The sequence below is a fragment of the Tachypleus tridentatus genome, chromosome 10, assembly GCF_004210375.1.
Source record: "Tachypleus tridentatus isolate NWPU-2018 chromosome 10, ASM421037v1, whole genome shotgun sequence".
In the NCBI taxonomy this organism is placed as follows: domain Eukaryota; kingdom Metazoa; phylum Arthropoda; class Merostomata; order Xiphosura; family Limulidae; genus Tachypleus; species Tachypleus tridentatus.
The window spans coordinates 137,330,853-137,352,469 of record NC_134834.1 but is presented as its reverse complement, the minus strand read 5'-3'; the positions used below and the strand labels follow the sequence as shown (position 1 = coordinate 137,352,469).

Sequence of the window (21,617 nt, the reverse complement as noted above, 5' to 3'; positions counted from 1 at the left end):
AATCAATCAGTGCTTTGATGTCATCTAACTTAGAATGCAAGCCTTGACAATTCCACTGTATAAAAGTGGCCATTTTTACTTATGTGAAGGAGAATTGGATGGAGAGCTCTTCTGTTTTCGACTATGTCATTTCTCTTATTTAGAAAGTCTATCAACCTCCATGGATGAGGTAGGTCTCTGTCAGTAGATGCAAATTTCAGTGAATGAGAACGTGAACGAATGAATAATCAATCTGTATCTCGGGGCTGAAGGAGAAGATGAGCCCAAGGAAATGCTACAAGCCAGAGCCAAGTAAAGTGGATCTGTGGATCCACTGGAAGGAATGGAGGAGATAGAAATAGATGTTGATGTTGACTCGGCATATCTCTTTAACATAAAGGGTAAAAGATTCTTCACGTGGTTTAAAAACGACTCTGTTGCAGACACAGAGAGATCTGTCTGCACTCCCACGTAGCAGGGAAATGAAATGCAGCAGCATACGTTTTAACTGGAGTGGTGAACAGTGACTTTCGAGCCTCGGGATAAGAAATGTCGTGAACCGTTTTCAAACTTTGTACCAATTTTTACTCCACCCACCTAGGGTATGAACGAAAGTAAGAGGGTTGAGAGCCACTACAATTAATACAGTGATCGTCCATTTTGCACTCGTAGGCATCATGGTCCTTGCCACTGCAACAAGTACACCTTAAGGAACTAGGATGTGATGTCTTCGAGTTACCAAACCACTAACATTGGAAACATCTAAGAGAGTTCAGAAGATATGGCCATATCTTGCAATTTAGATACCTTGTCTTGATGATATGAGGTAGAAGTGGTGACTTAAACGTCAAAATTAGGACATTAGTCGGCATCATAATTCCATCTGTGCGAGTGGAGATACGCCTCATTACAGAAACTTTTTGGGTGGAGAAACCAGCGAAGATCTTTGACTCTGGGATGTTGTTCAAATTTTTCTCAAGAATAAGTCCTCGTGACGAATTCAAAGGAGCATGGAGAGTAACATCAATGAATATCCCCGATGGTCTTTGAATGCAAGAGGAGTTCACTGTGTTTTGGAGTAGATGTTTCCACCTAGTTGTTCCAAGAATGTAGTTCTTTCTGCCTTAGAAGAGCTACGCAGTAAGCCTCTCTAGTCTCTTTTGGATAAAAAGGGAAAGGTTTACTCTAAAGATTTGTCGATAAATAATGTAATATCAGAAAATGAGATACAGGCGCTGGAGAAATTGAAGATTGCTGTTCAGAATCTTAAAGATGTGGTCGTTTGCCAATGAAATTTTTTACTATTTTATTTTTATTTAGGGGTTCTATAATAAAGAAAGAAATTTCATGTCTCTTAACACCATCCACCATGAAGCCCTATGAAGGGATGCATCGTAATGCCAAGCAAGGACATTGCAGCAATGCCTGAGTTTCGTGAGCACTATATCCAAACACCAGCATCAGATGCAATGTTCACAGCGCCTATTGAGAACGACTAACAATGGTACTCGGTTGAACCTAGCCCAAGTAGAACAGCTGATTGACCATGGGAAACCACCACAAGACCAAGCGTCTATAGGAATTCAAGGTCAAAGTGGTGTGTTAGGGTTGGAACTCTCAACTACCAGGACCTTCTCGAGTCGTTACGCACGGCAAACACATGGCTGGATGTTTATATAATATTTAATGTAAACTGAAAGTACAGAATCTTCTTTGAAAGATCCTCTCACCACGTAAAGAAATTTCTACACCTGGGGGCACAAGTGAAAGAGTCTGCAGTTTGTGCTTTAGGAAATGTAGCCAAACACTCTACTGGTAAGTAACATTGCAAAGGTTTGTTTGAAAGATTCTAGTAACATATTTCAAGTCACTTTGTCTGAATGAAAATTCTAAATTCGTAATTACAGCAAATCGTGAAAAAATCTTATCTTACAGCTCTTCTTTAGCTTTAAACTTTACTTAATAACATGTACTACAGAAATACTAAATGTAATGTAACTTTTTACGCTCATTTTAAAATAAAATTTCACGGCTGGTAAAATTTATTTCTCGTACAACTTTTATAAATTATCATTATTATGATAGTTATGTAAAAATTAAAAATTAATCTAAGCAACTCGAATTTATTTATGAAGTAATGAGAAACAGTGTAATAATTAATTGTACGTAATGTAAGATCTGGCAAAACAAATACATTTCTTAAAGAACTAGCAAACGTTGTTGTAGAAGTGGGAGCCGTGCCTCTATTGGTGTTGTATCTTCAGGAACAAGAAATTTTATTGAAACGGGTAGCTGTAACAGCTTCAGCAGAAATAGGCAAACACGCATTAGAATTAGCCTAAGCTCTCACTGGCATGGGAATAGTTCCACATCTAATGAACCTTATAAATAACTCAGATTTTAAATTAAAAGTAATGATTTCTTATTTTACAAATCATGCAGATACATTCTTTATACATTTTATTGTGTGTTTTACTCTAAAAGAGTGTCAAATTTTTATGTTTGAGCCCGATTCTTTATAACAGGTTCCTGTGATTTGTTTCCAATAAATTTCAACAATAAATAAACATTGAACAGTCCACTTGTTTTAAAATAATATATTAAAACAAGACAACATATATATACAAATGTTTGTTACACTGATAATTATAATAACTATATCCAAAGCTGTAAATAATTGTCTCATTTTTCTGTATTACTTTATATCACAATTTTACAAGACAAATTATTTTTCCTCCTCTGTTATTACAGTATGGTCTATTATAATTTCATTATAAACTCAACACTATTGGTTACTACAGTTGTATTTACATCGTTAAATAATTATCTCTTTTTTGTCAAATTTAACACAAGTTGGTTCTGGTACTTTATAACACAATTAATAAGATAAATTATTATTCTCTAATATGTTGTTATAACACAGTCTGTGATAATATAACTTTATAAATCGCTACTCTCCACTCTTTTGACTAAACTTACAATCACATAGTCTAGATCTATCTAAGTAACTACTCCAAACTAATTTTAGACTAAAAATGTATTTGTAGCTCAACAGAGGTTTAGATATTCCAGGGTTTACTACATACAATATCTAATGCATTGATTCCATGTAAAATATTTTTGAGCTTATGCAAAATTGGCTATGTTCAGTCCAGAAAGAAAGCAGTACTAACTCTTGCAGTTATCTGTCTGAAGTAAAATGAAATCCCCTCGTTGTTCTACAGTTATGATCAATCTGTATTCCAGCTATAAGATGAAATGGCTATTGGCGTAGTAAGTTTAATGACAGGAACAAATGCTTAGATAACCCTAATTCGCATCATTATGCTGTATTTCAATGTATATGGTTACTAATACATCTGAGATTACTCGTTGAGGTTTGTGCATACAGTCTAGAAAAACACAGTGGCAGCAACTCAGTGACTGGTGAAATAATTCATTATATTTATCGAACCTGGTAGTCTGAATTAAAATTATCCAAATTCATATGGATACGAGTGATGCATGCTTGTTTAAAGAAATGCTGCATAAGCTTCCCTGGTACACTAGCGAGGTAGCAAACAGTGAGACATAATAGATGTTATGAAATAAAGAAATGAAATGGCACAACTTTCAAAGAGTGCTTGGTCATCGCCAGTTGTAACTGTAAGGAAGAAGGAAGATATGCCAAGATTCTTAAATGATTTTAGATGTGAGAACACTATAACTTGTACTGACACTTTTCCACTTCCACAAACAGATAAATGTCTGAATGTAGTTGAAGGAGCCATTTGTTCAATACATTAAACCTGATATATGGATATTGGCAAGCTGAACTGGTTGATGAAAGCAGACAGTAGTTTAGCATAAGAAATGGTTGTGCGAGTTTTATGCCACACTGTTCAGTTTGTTGAACATGTCTGCCACTTTTAAGAGGAATGATAGTGGAGTTTACACTTATTGAGCTGAAATCAGAGAATGGTCTGATCTATGTTTTTAGTTTTGGAACTTGTCACGTGTCCAAATATACATATAAGATTATAAAAATAGTATTCCAGCAGGGAAAAAACGTCAAAATTAAAACTCGAATCCAGAGAATGTACATGCATGTAGGCATATGGAAGTGGAACTTTTTATTCATATTGTGGATAAAGAATGAATCTACACTTAATTCTTGATGACGAGAAACCCACTTGAATAAAAATATATTTCAGAACGGCTGGTATGAGTATTAATACTTTTATTGATAAGCAGAGAACAACGTTTCGACCTTCCTAGGTCATCGTCAGGTTAATAAAGAAAGTTTGCAGTTGACTGTTGCCGGACACGTATCTTAAGGACGAGAGTATAAACGGGTACGGGATTGTAGGGGGTGTTGCAGTTCGATGTCAGGTTATTAATTAGTATAGATATAAAAATGTTTCTTTATGTTGGTTTATTTTTTGTTCAAGTTGCTGTATAAGTATGGCTTTTTTGGTTTTGCGTTTGTTTATATTTGATTCCCTACTTAGTATCTGAGTGTTTTATTTGGTTATGCTATGTGTATTTGATTTGCAGTGTTCAAAAACGCGTGAAGGTGTTTTTTTGTGTTCTTTGAATCGTGTTTCCATTTTTCTGTTTGTTTCTCCAATATAGAAGTTGTGGCAGTTGTTCCATTGTGTTTTATAAATAATGTTAGTGTTGCGTTTGTCAGTGTAGTTTTTACATAGCATGGACTTTAGTTTTACACTTGGTTTTTGAATAAATTTGGTGTTTTCTGGAATGTTGTGGAATTTACACCTACTTTGCTAATATAGTAGTGGTTCAAAACTGGTTTCACCTTTTGACCAAATGTGAAGTCCACAGTTTCATTGATTTGTGTATCTTATTACCCACAATTTGTGGTTAATTTATCCAAAATTACTCTACCATTACTGGCTTTTTGTAAGGAAGAGGCACACTTCGGATAGGATAAAGAAAGTGAACAAGTACTTCAGTCTCTGAAGTGTAGTTTAGTGGAAGCTCTGATGTTGGTATGTCTATGACAAAATTGGGAATTTTTACAAATCACTAAAACCAGCAATATTGTAACCAGAAGTATTATTATTGGAGTTACAGGATGGAATACAATGTGTAACTGTGTATGTTACTTGTATACTTATATCTTCGTCATACAGATACTATATGATGAAGAAAAACTGCTTACTGTTGCAGTTTTCGTAAAATACGTTTGGCATTAATTGTTAAGTAGAAAGTTCACGCTTTAATTGGACCATTTTACAGTGAAATGGGCGAAGAAGTTTAAAAATTATGAAAGGATGATGAAACACTAGAAAATATAGTTGAAGGAGAATGACTTAATCATACATTATTAGCTGGACACATCAAAACGTTGGATAGATTTTCTCATCAGATAGTGAGACCCATGTCATTTGTTAACGTTTGGACCCTTTGTATCATGAATATTGTGTGAGCGTTTAGACCATTTTGCTCTAATAACTACAAGCGATATAGTAATAGATTCTACCAGCTGGTGGATGCCTCAATTAATACGTTAGAAACTCTTGAAAGAAAACTGAATGACCAGATCAAGTATGAACATTCCTTATCATCTAGCAAGGTAAATCATGTCTGACTCAGATTGAGAAATGTAGCACTTGTACTACTATTTACAAGTGCAAGAAATGTGATATACTATTGTTAACAACCACCATGCAGTAAATTTTAGTCAGTTACAGCTAGTGGTCCCCATACTTTTGAAGCATGACTTTGTCCAGGCTGCAAAACGTTAAAACCGGAGGGCATCAAAGTACAACATTCACTGGTGTTAATATTTAATGACGGTTATTTCTGTCTGATTACAAGTCAAGATATTCAGCAATAATATGAATACTATATAAGTGCCACCCAGAGAAAATGTCAGCCTAGAAAGAACAAATTCGAGCAAACAGATGTCAGTACTTCTCTATAAAGAATAATCGTCTGTGTCACTGGTCCAATGTCAGAGATGGAAAGTTATCTTTGTATATTTGTGGTCATCAACTGCTTCACAAAATGGGCCAAGTCTTATCCATTGGTTTATATACCCACATAGCCCACGTCCCAGTTTGGAGCACTCGAAAAGTTTCACATGTATCAGAGAGATAACTTTAACAAACAACTTTTCACTAAATTATGTAAAATGTTAAGTGTGTTTGAGATGTGCACTTAACTCTATATTGTCCGCGTCGTGGTTTAGTGAAAATGATGATCCAGATTATCAAACATATGCTTACTAAGTTTGTTTATTTAGAGAAAACTGACTGGAATGAACAATTACCCCTTTGTTATGATAATATATTATACAACTGAACAGAGGTCAACTCGCTGATGTCTGATCAAGAAGTTCTCCATTTAGGTGCTTGGCTCTGCATTGTAACTGCTAAGAAAGGGCACTATACAACAGAAAAGATTCTATAATAATAAACTGAAAGAATGAATGTACCTAAATTGTATGTCCAGCACCACAAAAGTATTTTATATTCACCTAAATCAGACTCTGTCTTGTGATCTATAAGTCAGTTAATCACTGTGTGAGTTACAGTAGTAGTTGAGGAGAGCATAGTAAATGCTGATTAGTTGCAACCATATGTAACTGATTAACTTCTATTAATTGTGCAGATCAAGATTAGAAAGGAAGTGGTCAAATTGGATGAAGATGAAATTACTGTTTTATCCCATATGATCCTTTTGAAGAAAAGAGTTCAACTGCTTATCTGGCTGATTCAAATAAGGAAATGCCAGATCTGGAAATGAGCACAGAACCATCAACGGTGACCTTCTACTCGAATTGACTGCCACTAACCCCAATATTAATCAGTTTAAACAGTTGTTTGGCTGAAAAAGCAATGGTTTAAAACGCCTTGCGACCATCTTTCTGTGTTTTTGGATAATGTTGTGTGACAGAAGGTGGTATATATTTTGTGACTACTACATGGTTATTGAAATTACAATAATCATTAGGACAAGTGACCAAGAATTGAAAGGGGATTGTGACCCTCATTTTCTGAACTTTCAGGCGGTATTTTAAGGGGCAATGTTTACCTTACATTGTATGGTTATCACAGCTGGGATGATCATCTGGTTGAGGGATCAGTGACTGACTGGGTATGAAAAATCCTAGCTTTTCAAAATATCAAATGGCATTTATCATATAGAGTATGTACTATATCATATGCCATTTGATTACCATAAAGCTCAGGCTGCTGCTACCAGTAGGTATAATTCCTAAAGAATCACTAGTTTGTAGAAATGGATATAGTAGCTGGGAGCTTAAAAGCTCATACAAAAAGAGTGTTGTGATCCTTGCTTTCTAAGCTATTGAGTAGTATTAATGATCAGTCTTTTCTACAATGGATGATTACTGTTCGGTCATAGGAAGTTAGGCCAGTTTGTTGATGGAAAGATAATGGGACCCAAAAGGTTTCACAACCCCTATTTTACATGCTGTTGAGCAGTTTTTCTTTAAAAGGTATCTATAGAACATTTGATAAGCTGGTTGTTTAACAGCTTAGGAGGGTTGGTGTTAGTAGGTATAACACATGTTACATAACCAGTTTGCACAAATGAAGATGCAGTTAGGAGTTTGAGAACGCAGTATAAAGGATTTCGTGACAATGATTTTTCAGTATACTGAATTATTTTTCTGGAGCTAAGAGCTAAATGTTTTAGTTCAACTGAACGCGGGTGGTGATTATTTATTTCATGATACTGGAAAACAAAATCTAGTTAGTTTATTGGCTCACATTTGGCAATACTTTATTGAACAATAACTACTGACAGTAACTTCTAAAATTAATATGACGTGACTATGAAGTAAAACTGTTAGTATACGTGACAATGTGTAATGGAGATAAATTTAAATGCACAAAATGTGTGAATATATACATATGTGTTTTTGTGGTTCCCCATTTACAGGAACATCATCTAGATTCACTCATCAGAATTGCGCATTATGAATAAATCAGTTGCAAAATGAACGCAATTATTAAATTACATGTAAATAGAAATGAAGGATTCTATCTGGATATTGTAACTTTGTTATATCAAGTTAACTGTAATTACTGACCACATTTTATTATTTGAGAATGCAGTGTACTTATTATTTTCATTATTGTGTATGAGAAAATGTTTCAGTTTATATAATGAAATATTCAGCAGACAGTAAATTTCATAGAAGGATAAAACTATGAGAGGGATTGGCGCTGTATCTGAGAGAAAACATAGCTTTATCTAAGGTATTTTTAGTTAGACTAGTGCAAGAAATTTCAGTTGGATGCAGCCCAAGAGAAAGCTATATTTTGATTGTAGGGCCATCAAGTGTGCAGCTATATAGCTGCTGGAATTTGTGCATGTATACATAGCTTATATAGAAGTAGTAAGATTCTATATTGTATTGATCAATAAAATGTTAAAAGTCATGTGATAATTACTGTAAAATGTGGTAGGGCTTTAACCTTACCAGCCCAACTGCTTTTGCCAGCCTTGAGATCGAACCAAAACATATGAATAAATGAAATTATCAGTAACTGATATTAATATCATGAAAATAAAAACCTGATGTACTAACTACTTTATTTGGTTGTTGTCAAATATTTTCTATCATGTAAATTGAACTGTTGAAAAAAGCACAAAATTTTCTAAGTATTTTATAACAAGTTTTTTTCAGGATAAGATGCAGTTTAAGGAAAATGGAGGTGCATGAAAATATAAGCTCTAAGTGTATTAAGAAAAGGGATAAGTAACACCCACGTGGTGAAACCTTGTAGATCCCACTATAGCTGGTACTAATCGTGTAAATGTCAGAAGGTCCATAAGGAAATACAATAAAAGTTTTAGTGAATACTAATAATCAAAAGAGAAGGTTAACTTTGTTAAATCTAGGTCAATGTATACATGCGTCGGTTTTGGTTGATAATAGCATGTTGCTCAAGAGAAAGAGATGTATTGGTCAAGTGAAGAACCCAGTTAAGCCTGTGGAACAAACAAGTTACAGGCAATAGAAATACATGTTATATGGGCAATGAGAGTGTGAGTATATGTAAACCCTATAAAAAACCATGATTATATATATTGTTAAAACTTTGTTTTTAATTTTTAGGTTGTTATTTTAGTAAGTGCTTTTGTGTATTTGTGTTTATATGCACTTTTTAATTTTTTTCCTCTATGATTATCTATGTTAAAGAGTGGTTTAGGTTTTTTATGTATATTATATCTAAAAGTTCACCTGTGAATTCTATCTTACATTTAAGTACGTTTAGAGGTAGAAGTTAGTTAGTGTGTACTGCAACAAAAATGCTTTTTGCTTGAGTTTAAGCGTTTACATTAGTTTGTGCTGTGTTATTTCTGTAATATGTTAAATACTTTCAGTGTGATTTTATAGTTTGAAGGAGATTTTATTGTAATGTTTTTTTTTGTTGATGTCTAAAGAGTCTGCATGGTACAGAGAAATGATGATTTGGTATTTTTCTATTGTTTAAAATTTTGATCGGATTATATTCTTATTATGTTGTAAAAGAGTTTTTATTATCTTACCATGAAGAACTGCAAAAGGTATTTTAATATGTTTGGAATTGTAATTATAATATCTTTTGTTAAAAGGTTTAATGACAAAACTGTGTCTTGGTTTAATAACACTGCACAACAAAGTTTTTCTTCTTGAACACTGTTGGGTGTTCCTTATAGATTTTTGGCTGCTGATCACGAAAATCACATCCAAATTTGCCGATCACGTACCATTTCATCGAAATCTTCTGTTGTGTTATGTTTTATCTTATATTTGTGTCCAAAAATTTTCGATTCTGTAAGAGACCTATAAAAAATGTTTTGCACAGTCTGGGCATGTCCAGGCATGAAATCAGGCCAGGTTTGAAACTGTTCTGTGGAAGTATGCAGCCCGGAGCCAGCTTGACACTGTCTCAGCAGGCTATAAAAGTGGCTTGCATACACAGATGCTGCTCATTGGATTAATAAAGACCTTATAGTGTGTACCTATTGTTTCAGAATATAGCATTGTATCAGTAGTAACAGGTAAGTTAGATGTTATAGACGTTTTACAGGACAATTGGTGTTGGTCGATATGTCTCGTCAATTTCGTAACAGCAGCGATACATTCTGCTATATTTATGGCAAGAAAACTCTTGTTCATCAGAGACGCTCAATGACTGCTCTTGTGAAGAAAACATATCATCTGTACTTCGGCTGTAAAATTGGTGATCAAGACCAGGAATGGGCGCCTCACATTTGTTGTGCGACATGTGCTGTCTATTTGAGAGCTTGGTTCAAATGCACTTGAAAGACAATGCCGTTTGCTGTCCCGATGATATGGTGGGAACAGAAAGATCATGTGACGAACTGTTACTTCTGTTTGACTAATGTGTCTGGTTTCTCTGCCAAAAACAAGAAGCCAATTGAATACCCTAATCTGCCTTCAGCAATGATACCCGTGCCACATGACGACAGTCTTCCAATTCCGAAACCATCAGAGGAATGGACCTTAGACGAACCAGATGAAGAAACTGCTATGCAGGGAACTGGCAGTGACATTGATCCGGATTTTGAATCGTGCTTCTCAGACAATCCACATCTCATAACACAGTCAGAATTAAACGATCTGGTCAAAGATTTGGGTCTGTTTAAAGCAAAAGCCGAATTGCTGGGTTCGAGACTGCAGGAATGACGTTTGCTGTCAACAGGTACGAAAATTTTTGGTTTTCGAAGCCGCCAAGGTGATATAACCAAATTATTTGCACAAGATGATAGTCTTTGTTTCTGTGTTGACATTGAAGGATTGCTCTCTGCTTTGGGTTGCGACCATGACCCGCAAAAGTGGGTCTCTTTATTGATTCATCAATGTTAAGCCTCAAAGCTGTTCTGTTACACAATGACAACATTCACCCTTCAATACCTGTTGGCTATGCAGCACACATGAAAGAAACCTACGAGAACATGGAAATGTTGCTGAAGCACATCCAGTATAGCAACTACAACTGGAATATCTGTGGAGATCTGAAAGTCGTTGCTCTGTTACTGGGACTGCAGCTCGGTTATACAAAGTACTGTTGTTTCCTCTGTGAATCAGACAGTCGTGCCAAAGTGTCACGTTATTCTAGACAGAGCTGGCCACTCCGTAAAATGTTAGTTCCGGGACAGAAAGATGTGGCGCATGAACCGCTTGTCGACTTGGCAAAGATTTTTTTGCCTCCTCTTCACATAAAATTGGGTCTTATGAAGAATTTCTTGAAAGCAATGAACAAGGAAGGCAAAGGGTTTGGTTATTTAAGACAGATGTTCCCAAGATAACTGAGGCCAAGATCAAAGAGGGCATTTTTGTTTGCCCTCAGATCAGATATGTTATGAGTGACAAGCGGTTCGACGATCTGTTAGCTGGGCCGAAAAAGATTGCCTGGAAAGCCTTCAAAGACGTTGTTGACAATTTTCTTGGCAATGACAGAGCCCCACATTACATTCACTCAAAGTATACAAAACAATGAAGTGCAACATGTCACTCAAGATTCATTTCCTCCACTCACACTTGGATTTCTTCCCCGCAAATCTCAGTGTTGTCAGTGACGAACACGGTGGAAGGTTTCACCAGGACATTGCTACGATGGAAAAACAATATCAGGGTAACTGGAATCCGTCAATGCTTGCTGCCTACTGTTGGACACTGTAACGTGATGCACGGGACATTGAATACAAACGAAAATCAGGAGCAATACACTTTTAATTATGTTGAACTTAATAGCGTATTAGAAACATAAACGCAATTAAATACGTTATTGCCAGTAAACAGTTAACTGTTTATTTCTTAAGAGTTCCTACGTGATGAAGCAAAACCAATACTATATTTATGCATACCCACCAGGTACCTGTCACAATCATAGATCAATATGCTGTCTTTGGTATAAGTAAGTATGTTTGTTTGTTTCCTGAATTTCGCATAAAGCTACTCGAGGGCTATCTGTGCTAGCCGTCCCTAATTTAGTAGTGTAAGACTAGAGGGAAGGCAGCTAGTCATCACCACCCACCGCCAACTCTTGTGCTACTCTTTTACCAACGAATAGTAGAATTAACCGTAACATTATAACGCCCCCACGGCTGAAAGGGCGAGCATGTTTGGAATGACGGGGATGCGAACCTGCGACCCTCAGATTACGAGCCGCACGCCTTAACACGCTTGGCCATGCCGGGCAATAAGTAAGTAAAAATCGCAATCTTAAGTATTACATATATTGAAGGATTTGTTAGGAAAACTTCAAAATACTCTGAGATAATACTTATGAAAGCTTTTTATAAATTACTGACTTATACATGTCTAGCTTAATATTTTATGATAAATTGAGCCTCATGAAAATCGCACGCACATACATATTAGAAGAAGCGGAATAAGCAGTCTACTCAATATTAAAGAGAATTGATAATAAAAATACTTATAAGACAATTAGAATAAGTAAACTGATTGTTTGATTTTGAATATCGCGTAAAGCTACACACGTGCTGTCTGCGCTAGCAGTATGTTCTTAATTAAACAATGAAAGGATGGAAAGCAAGCTAGCCATCATCACCCACAGATAACCTTTGTGTGTCACCTTACAATGACCCCATGACTGAAAAGGGGAGCATGTTTGGTGTAACGAGGATTCGAACCCATGACTCTCAGATGATGATTCGAGCGCCTTAACCACTTGGCTATGTTGGGGTTATTATAATCCCGTCAGGAAAAAGTTCATTGATTTCTAGTTTGATCTCTACAACTGTTGAGAATTTCTAGCCCATACAGCCATACAGAGCGCCTGAAAAGTCTGGAACTATCGACGCTTCCACGAATTTTAGCGATTGTGTTCCACATAATGTCCTTGTAATTCGAAAAATATTTGGAGACGGTAGTTCCACTTTCTCTGAATATTGCGTAAATAAGAAAATATTTTGTCATTATCAAAAATGCAACACTCTTCATGATTTCGTTGTTTCAGGGCCACAGAACATCTGATCTTCAATTTGTATACACGTGCTTTGAACAGGCCCTAGAAAAAGAAATCCATGGGATAGAAGGCCGGAGATGTTGGGGACCGTTACTGAGGACCACGATCTGGATGACGTTATTTGAGAAAATCCATTAGCTGAACATTGTTTGAATTAGAAGAACGACACGAGAAAAATTATGACATTGTTAGAGTAATATTTATTATTACTGTTATTATTAGGATTTTTCCCTCTAAAATCTGGGTAATTTTTTAAACTTTGCCGTTGTTAAAGTAAAATTTATCACTATGAACGTTTTTCTTCCATATTTTTCACACTGTTGACATTACTTCAGATTTCTTACATGCACTCGTTAATGTATGTAAGGACTGATCCGGAATGTTGATCGAATTTACAGATTTATGTTAATAGTTTGATTTTTATTAATGGAGACCCCATTCGACGTCAGATGCTTTTAACAACAAATAATCGCTTTTTATTAAATTTCAAATGAGTTCTACTGTCGTTTATATGGTGTTTTACTGTTGTTCTTGTTGCTAAGCTCTTGTTTAGATCGTATCGATTACCGTTTTATTTTCACAATAAATATTTACAATCGAAGGTTTACAAGTTAATACAAGTATATTAAACAAGTGCTGGTACCATATATATTTATATACACCCGATACTGAATCGATATAACTTAAATAATCATGTAAAAACAAATAAAACAGTTGTATCTAAATACCTGTAAATAATGATGAGAAAAAAACTTTAATAAATTCTATTTCCTTATAAAGGCCTGGCATGGCCTAGCGCGTAGGGCGTGCGACTCGTAATCCGAGGGTCGCGGGTTCGCGCCCGCGTCGCGCCAAACATGCTCGCCCTCCCAGCCGTGGGGGCGTTATAATGTGACGGTCAATCCCACTATTCGTTGGTACAAGAGTAGCCCAAGAGTTGGCGGTGGGTGGTGATGATTAGCTGCCTTCCCTCTAGTCTTACACTGCTAAATTAGGGACGGCTGGCACAGATAGCCCTCGAGTAGCTTTGTGCGAAATTCTAAAAACCAAACTAAAACCAACCGCCCTCCCAGCCGTGAGGGCGTTATAATGTGACGGTCAATCCCACTATTCGTTGGTAAAAGAGTAGCCCAAGAGTTGGCGGTGGGTGGTGATGACTAGCTGCCTTCCCTATAGTCTTACACTGCTAAATTAGGGACGGCTAGCACAGATAGCCCTCGAGTAGCTTTGTGCGAAATTCCAAAAACCAAAACATTTCCTTATAAAACCACCCTTGTTGTTTATATTTCATTCGAACAAAATTTCTATGTTTGGAGAAAACAGTATTAGTTACCACTTTATACAGGTTATTACATACAACACGTTTCGTTGTTTCTAATATAAAGTACCTTGAACTAAATAAAAACTTCAGAAGTGAAAATAAACCAAGGACCAAGCGTTAGTACGGAAGATTTACCAGCTAGATGTTTGTGTAGCTTCATTTATAGTGATTAACAATGTAACACGTTCCGCTAGCGTTTTCCTTTTTACACGTTTCAGGCAAACATATATAAGGGCTGCTTGTCGTCCAAAATTTTAAGAGAGTCAGGAGCTCCTGCCGCCAACTCTTTTGGTTACACTTGTCTGATCGAATAATGAGATTTGTCCACCTATTTCATACGCCACATTCGCATCTTCAAGGTGAGGAGCTCGATATTTTTTTAAGCGACAGGACATGAATGAAGAACCCTCAGATTCACATTACGGCCACACTGAAAACTTGTCCACGCCTGGTGTTTCTTGCAAAGTGTAGTAGGGAAGATAATAATGTGGTTTTCGCAGAGTAGAAAATGTGTGGAATAAATAACAACGTCATTTATTAGAGGCTGACATACATATGTGGTACAACTTCTGGAGTTTTATTAATTGTCAATATTATATTCGATAAAACACTGGTTCATCTAAACAATAAGACAGAACAAAGTATTTCCTGTAACACTAATTGTCAGTTTCAAGCACTGAATTTCTTAAAATATTTGCTTGCAGAAGTTATAGATGTAACACTATTCCTTTACAACCTTCTGTGAATAGTGGTCTGTGTCCGTTGATAATGACGGACATACGTATAAAGTTTCACTAGTCTAGCACTGTTCCATTGCTGTAATGCTAATGTTTGGAAAACAAGTGGTACAACTGTAGAAAAAAAAATGTATATATATATGAAGTGATAGAAAACAAAACTTAAATCATCAGCAGCATTCACAATATTCGGTTTGTTCAAACAAACACATGTATAAAGATTCATTAGTCTCGCATTGCTGTAATTCTAATGCTTTTCCCTGTATTACTTTCTTCCTATCGTGTCTAGTTTCGAATATTTTCACAGGCTTTGTGTTCATCTTTACTGTCGTGTTTATCACTTTTTGTTGATTATTGTTATTAGCATAATAAGATATTTATTATAGCATGTTATTTGTTGCTATTTGCATGATAAAGTGTTATCGCTGTGTTGATTGTTGTTAGTAGCATGGTAAGATGTTTATCACTGTATGTTAGATGTTGCTTTATACACGTTAAGGTATTTTTAACTGGGTGTTATTTGTTGTTTGTAACAATGATTAACAACAGAATAATGTGTTTATTACTGGGGTGCCGTTGTTGACAAGGTGTTTATCCCCGATGTTGATTATCATTATTAACATTGAAAGAGGTTTATCACTATGCGCTAGTTTTTAGTATTAATATGATAGGAATGTCTATTATTAGCTGAAAAATTATGATATTCAACATAATGCTTTTTAAGTAATAACTTGTAACATATAAAAATGAGTGAAATGCTGATTTTACACACGCTTTAATATTTAAATATCGCATAAATATTAAAAACAAAGTTCTGAGAGAAAATAAACTTTATGTCATTGCATTCTATTAGTAACTAAAACAATAAACATACCTTTAAAATATCAGTTAAGAACAACGTAAAAACTATTTATTGTTGCTGGATTTGTTAATTTAAACACAAGCTTGTTTAAAAAAATTAATTTTAAAAGTGATTGCATGTTAAAACAGTTAACGCTAGAGTAACAGAGGTACGTTAAGAATTATAAGTTTCATTCTGGGAAGTTTCGACGTAGTACAGGGTGATTCAAAACCGCATTACACTGTATACCTGAATTTAATTTCTTCTAAATTCGTATTACTTTTATTTGGTGATTTGAATAAAATTCATGCTAATGCATGGAGTATTGCAAAGGTCAATGATTACTATACAAAACACATGATGCCTACAGCAGGTACATTTAATACCTACAGCAGGTGTATTTAGTACCTACAGAAGGTGCATTTAATACCTATAGAAGGTACATTTAACACCTACAATAAGTTCATTTAAGAAGAGACTTGATATGCTGAATTAGACTAATGGAATTTTGAAGAACTCCATACAACGTCAGCTTTCCATTAATAAACTATACTATTCTTAATGTGTTTATGTGGAATTCTTTTCCCACAAGAGAAGTAGTTTTTAGGATATCACTTTTTTAAAAATTCATCTTTCTTTATAATCACTGCGTATAATCAGTGTGATATTAAATATTTCAAAGCAAAGCCATGGGAATCAAAACCACATTGCTTAAAAAAGAAAACAATTCTCTTAACTACTGAAAAAGTTGCAAACTAGGTCATAGTGGTGGAAAACCACACTCGCAACCAGATCAAAAACAGGCGCATCACATAAAGAGACGACTTTAACCCTCATACACATGGTGGTGGTCAAAAATGGGCCCACTTGTGTTTAAGTTGTTATAGAAATATCAAAGGTGTGACTTTCGGGCCTAAAAATGTACCTAATTTAATCTATACTAATAACATACTATACTTATACGTTTAACATGTATTTTATGCAAATGGGGTATTACACCCCTTGTCTAATGTCGAAATTCACGTTTTCCACATTGGGGGTCATTTTTGACCCCCGTTTAAAAAACTCAATTACATTTCTGGTAAACAATCAAATAATATATTGATATGAAATTTTGTGTTCTAGAACATTCTAGAACATCCTATAAATGTTCTCGAGCATTCTAGAATATTCTTATCTACGTTGCAATAGAGAGCTCTCAATGATGATGAATCAGGAAAACCTGAAATAATATCATACTATAACTTCACCAAAGGAGGAGTCGATACACTGGACCAAATAGTTAGATTCTTTTCCACAAAAAAGAAAGACCAGAAGGTGGCCAATGGCACTATTTTATAACATTCTTGATGCTGCCGCATACAATGCTTACCTTCTCTATCGCCAGCGCCATCCAGAATTCACATCAAAGTACCAAAAAAGAGCAAGACGTGAATTTCTAAAGTTGCTTACTGATGAATTACTGCCTGAAGAAGATACAAATGAAGTGAACCCTCCAAAAAGACAAAAAGTTGCTGAAGAGAACGTTAGGAAATGGTGTAAAATATGAGCACGTGATTCAAGGAAAAAAACTTCTTCAAAGTGTATCAAATGTAGTAAAATGGCTTGCAATGACCATAAAGTTACCCAGAGTGTATGCATAAATTGTATAGAATAAATATTGTGTCCAAATTTATACTTTGCTTATATGAAAATAATTTTTTTTAATATTTTTGGTGGGGGTCAAAAATGACCCCCAGTGTGGGCAACGTAATTTTTTTGAGAGTGTGTACTAGGGTTAATGGATCTGAAAAACAACATAAGCTGGCCACAAGTTCAGGTTTTTGAATAAATACTCAAATAAATTAATTTGGCAAAAATCTTATAATCGTACTGTCTCTTGTGTATTATTTATGAAGTCCCTCAACATATTTGTATCTAAACAGAATACATAAGGTTTTTGGTTTTTTTTAATCTACAAAGATACATTGGAAACTTAGCAGTATAGAAGTATAAATTTTGCATATTATTTATGATGTTTGCGCAAAATTGCACAAGGGTTACCTGCGTTATTCGTTTCTAATTTTCAGCTGATAAATCAAAAATAAATTCACTAATTAACGGCAATCACTGTTAACTTTTTATACTACATCAATTGAATAGTAGGATATGACTGTTACTAATTAAGCTTAGAACATGGTTAACATTAGTGTAGAAAATTCCAATTCAAAACAAAAATGTAAGTCAATTATCGATATCAGTATTTATCAGAAGACATTGTTCACACTTTTATCAAACATGCTTGCCCTTTCAGCTGTGAGGGCGTTATAATGTTATGGTAAATCCCACTATTCGTTGGTAAAAGAGTAGCCCAAGAGTTGGCGGTGGGTGGTGATGACTACCCGCTTTCCCCCTAGTCTTACTCTGCTAAATTAGGGACGGCTAGCCCAGATAGCCCTCGTTTAGCTTTACGCGAAATTCAAAATCAAACCAAACCAGTATAGAGTGCTTAGAAATACTTTTTCCCAAGAATATCTAGGAGCGACCTGACAAGGCTCCTTGTTGTGACCTGACGAAAATAATCTTACTACATTAACTATAGAATTTAATATAATTCAGCTCTTAAAATAATTCTACTTATGCTTACTTCTGCCAAAATGAGTATCATTATATAAAGGATGTGTTTTCCTAAGAATCTTCAATGAGAACTACTTTAATTTACCTTCTGAGAAATTTTTGCCTATGAATCTTCATCAGGAACTAATGAGGGAGTTCATGCAAGATCTTTATAAGGATATGAACTGTGTCTTCGTTTTAAGATCTTCTTCTGGATATGAATACATACTACCCAAGATTTCACCACGACCAAATAGATTTATTCTTCTGAGTGTCTTCCATAGGAAAAAATTGTGTTTTTCTTAGGACACTAGTCAGAATGTAATGGATGTGTTTTTCTATAAGACATCTTCAATAACTAATCAAGGTATTTAACTAAGTACTTTCGCCAATAAATTATTTACTTATTTTTTTAAGCCTTCGCCTAAATATCAATATTTACATATTCGTCGGAGTGTAATAGATGTGTTCTTTAGAGAGTTTCACTTGAATATCCATATGTTTTTTTAATGTCAGAGGGGTTTTCATTTAAGGGTTTTCAACAGAATTATAAAATGGAAGTGTTCTTCTAAGAAACATAACCTAGGTACTTCTAGCAATATATACACATGTTTTTCTTCAACGAAATGTAAAGAAAAAACTTACTCTTTTGAGGACTTTCTACAGGATGTACATGTGCTGCTCCTTACCAAAATGTAATGTACGTGTCCTTCTTTGAATTTCAGCAGATAATACATGTGTTATTTTGAAGATCTCAATCAAAATATAAATGATGCACACTTGAACTATACTTAAAAAGAAATTAAGAGTCTGTTTTAAAGGAAGTTCACCAGGAAAAAACTGGATTCAGTTCACATGTAATAATGCTCAAATCTAGAGTTATATGGAGCGCCAATGAATATCTTATACGAATGATGACTGTCGTGTTTGTGACGTTATTGCTCTAAGACAGTCCCGAGTCCTTATAATGTATTTGTTTTGCTAAATGGAATTAAAATAAAAATACCAAATTTATACCTGCTCTTGATCAGGTGATAGCAAAACTATGGTAGGATAAAAGTCCTCCAGATAGGTTATAATTCCAATAGCTGTCGCCAATCCTACAATTATTATGCATGTTAACAACAGTCCCATCTTCGGCCATCTTTAAATAATAAATGACATCAAGCTTATCATTTGTTTGCACGTGATAAATTGACCACACTTATTAGAAATATTATAATACAATATCTTATTCTAGTGTACCATGTGCGATTGACGTTTTACACGTTAAGAAGTGTAGTTTTTACATATTTGTAAGGAATGATCACGATACTGTATACCAACACAGATTTGAAATCATTACTTTAAATCCAACACAGACACAAAATGTTTCCACTAAGATTTTTAAACTGTCATTCCATCAGTGTATTGAGATATCAAGTTTTACTGAGTGAAACTCCGCAAGAAGACTGAAAATAATTTAAATTATGTAGTTTTCTACTGACCTACTCTACGCTGTCTCTAAGAAAAGTGTAGATAATAACTCTAGCTATTATTTATTTATTGCATTCCATTACCGATAATGTTCCATACCAAAACTTATAGTCCTAGCTGTGTTGCATCTTAGAAATCTTAGTTTGATACGCCTTTTATATTTGCTTATTTATACTAACTTTATTTCCTATAAAAAGTAATGTTTTATGACTTGAGAAGTTCCATAACATTAAAGATTGCAACCTGTTTTCGAATGCAAAATTCTACCTTACTTTTACGATAGTAAGAGCCTTTATTTTTTTAAATAATAAGACCTTGCATCAGTAAGCTCTTACAACGCTTTCACAACCTGTAACCTACTTTTGATAAAACATTTTCTTTTGAGGTGTGACTTGTCTAACACACCTTCAAGACGTGCCTTAAGAACCACAACTTAACTATTCAAACTCTTTTTTTTTTCTCTCTTTCACTAAAAGCTTTCTCTATAATATTTTGAAACTTATTTTCTGAATCAGCTATTAAAACTATGTTATCACCATAACGCTAATTGTTCAAACCATGTCTGACAATTATCATCTCTGGTAAATCCTCAGTTTATCTCAGGAATTTTTCAAATTAAACAAGTTAGGTTAAAAGGCACAGCCTTACTTAATGTCTGTCTTAATTTGGGTGAAGTAATTTAATTCATTTTCTATCTTCACTGCTATAGTTTGGTCCCAACAGAAGTTTCTTAAAGTTCTCGAGTCTTTTACTTTCAATACCAAGTTCTTTCAGCATTTTCTCATGTTTGACTTTTTCAAAAGCTTTGGTATTATTAATAAGACACGGGAAAAGGTACGTTTCTATTATCCTTTCTGAAAGCATTTGAACCACGAAAGTAGCATTTCTTGTAACATGATCTTCATTAATACCACGTTTAAACTGTTAAACTTTAAGTGTTAAATTGAATGAAAGAACACAAATTGTCTTTTAAAATATATGTATTTGTGATAAACTTCATTCTTCGAAAATTCTATCAAAAACCGGCTAAAGCATAATTGTGAGTTTAAGTATTGGATACTTTCGGTCGTAAGGGGCATTCTGCTTTGTGAATTGTTGTAAAGCATAAAAAAAATCTTGAATGAGTCCCTGATGGGCTAATGTTTATATACTGTCCTTCGTTGAGAATGTTATCATTATACTGTTCTATTAAATATCTTTACAATTTACCTGCTATTTTGTCAATAAGATCGTATTGTTCTTTCATGAAAATTACGGTCCTCCACTGGCAGGTGAATGTGAGTGTGCTCTATACAGTGTACGGCTCGCAAACATTCTGCGTGTTTAAAGCAGCTGCAATCAAAAGGCTTAGGAAAACGAGGATATTACAAATGAAAGAAACTCTTGACCTTCTTGGATTACAAACCTGGCCTAATAGTAATTTCGACGCCAGGAAATTGTTATTCATTTAATCAAATCATAAAGGAAATGATCTTAATCGAGGTAGATTTATTATTATTCTGCTAAAGAAAGTGCACATGTATGTGAGTGCGTGTTTTTGATAAATGTAATAATTTCTGGAGACTTTTATTGTTCTCTTAGTTTTACCTTATATCAGTTGAGCTACAGTAATACAAAATCTTACATTTTGTTGATAATATATCAATTAAAAGTTTGGTACCACAAATAATAAAGACAACTGAAAATAT

General features: G+C 34.7%; 1 long non-coding RNA gene across 2 annotated transcripts in view; it reads right to left on the bottom strand.

The window, feature by feature from the left end:
• Window positions 1-21,617, bottom strand: part of LOC143230427 (uncharacterized) — a 34,929-nt gene that overhangs the window by 8,673 nt on the left and 4,639 nt on the right. Inside the window, exon 3 of one of the 2 annotated variants that reach the window (XR_013016433.1) lies at window positions 13,982-15,131. The exons of the other annotated variant lie outside the window; for it this stretch is intronic. This is a non-coding gene — a long non-coding RNA (uncharacterized LOC143230427). Of the gene's footprint in view, window positions 1-13,981; window positions 15,132-21,617 lie in introns of those variants that run through there. 2 annotated transcript variants of the gene reach the window in all.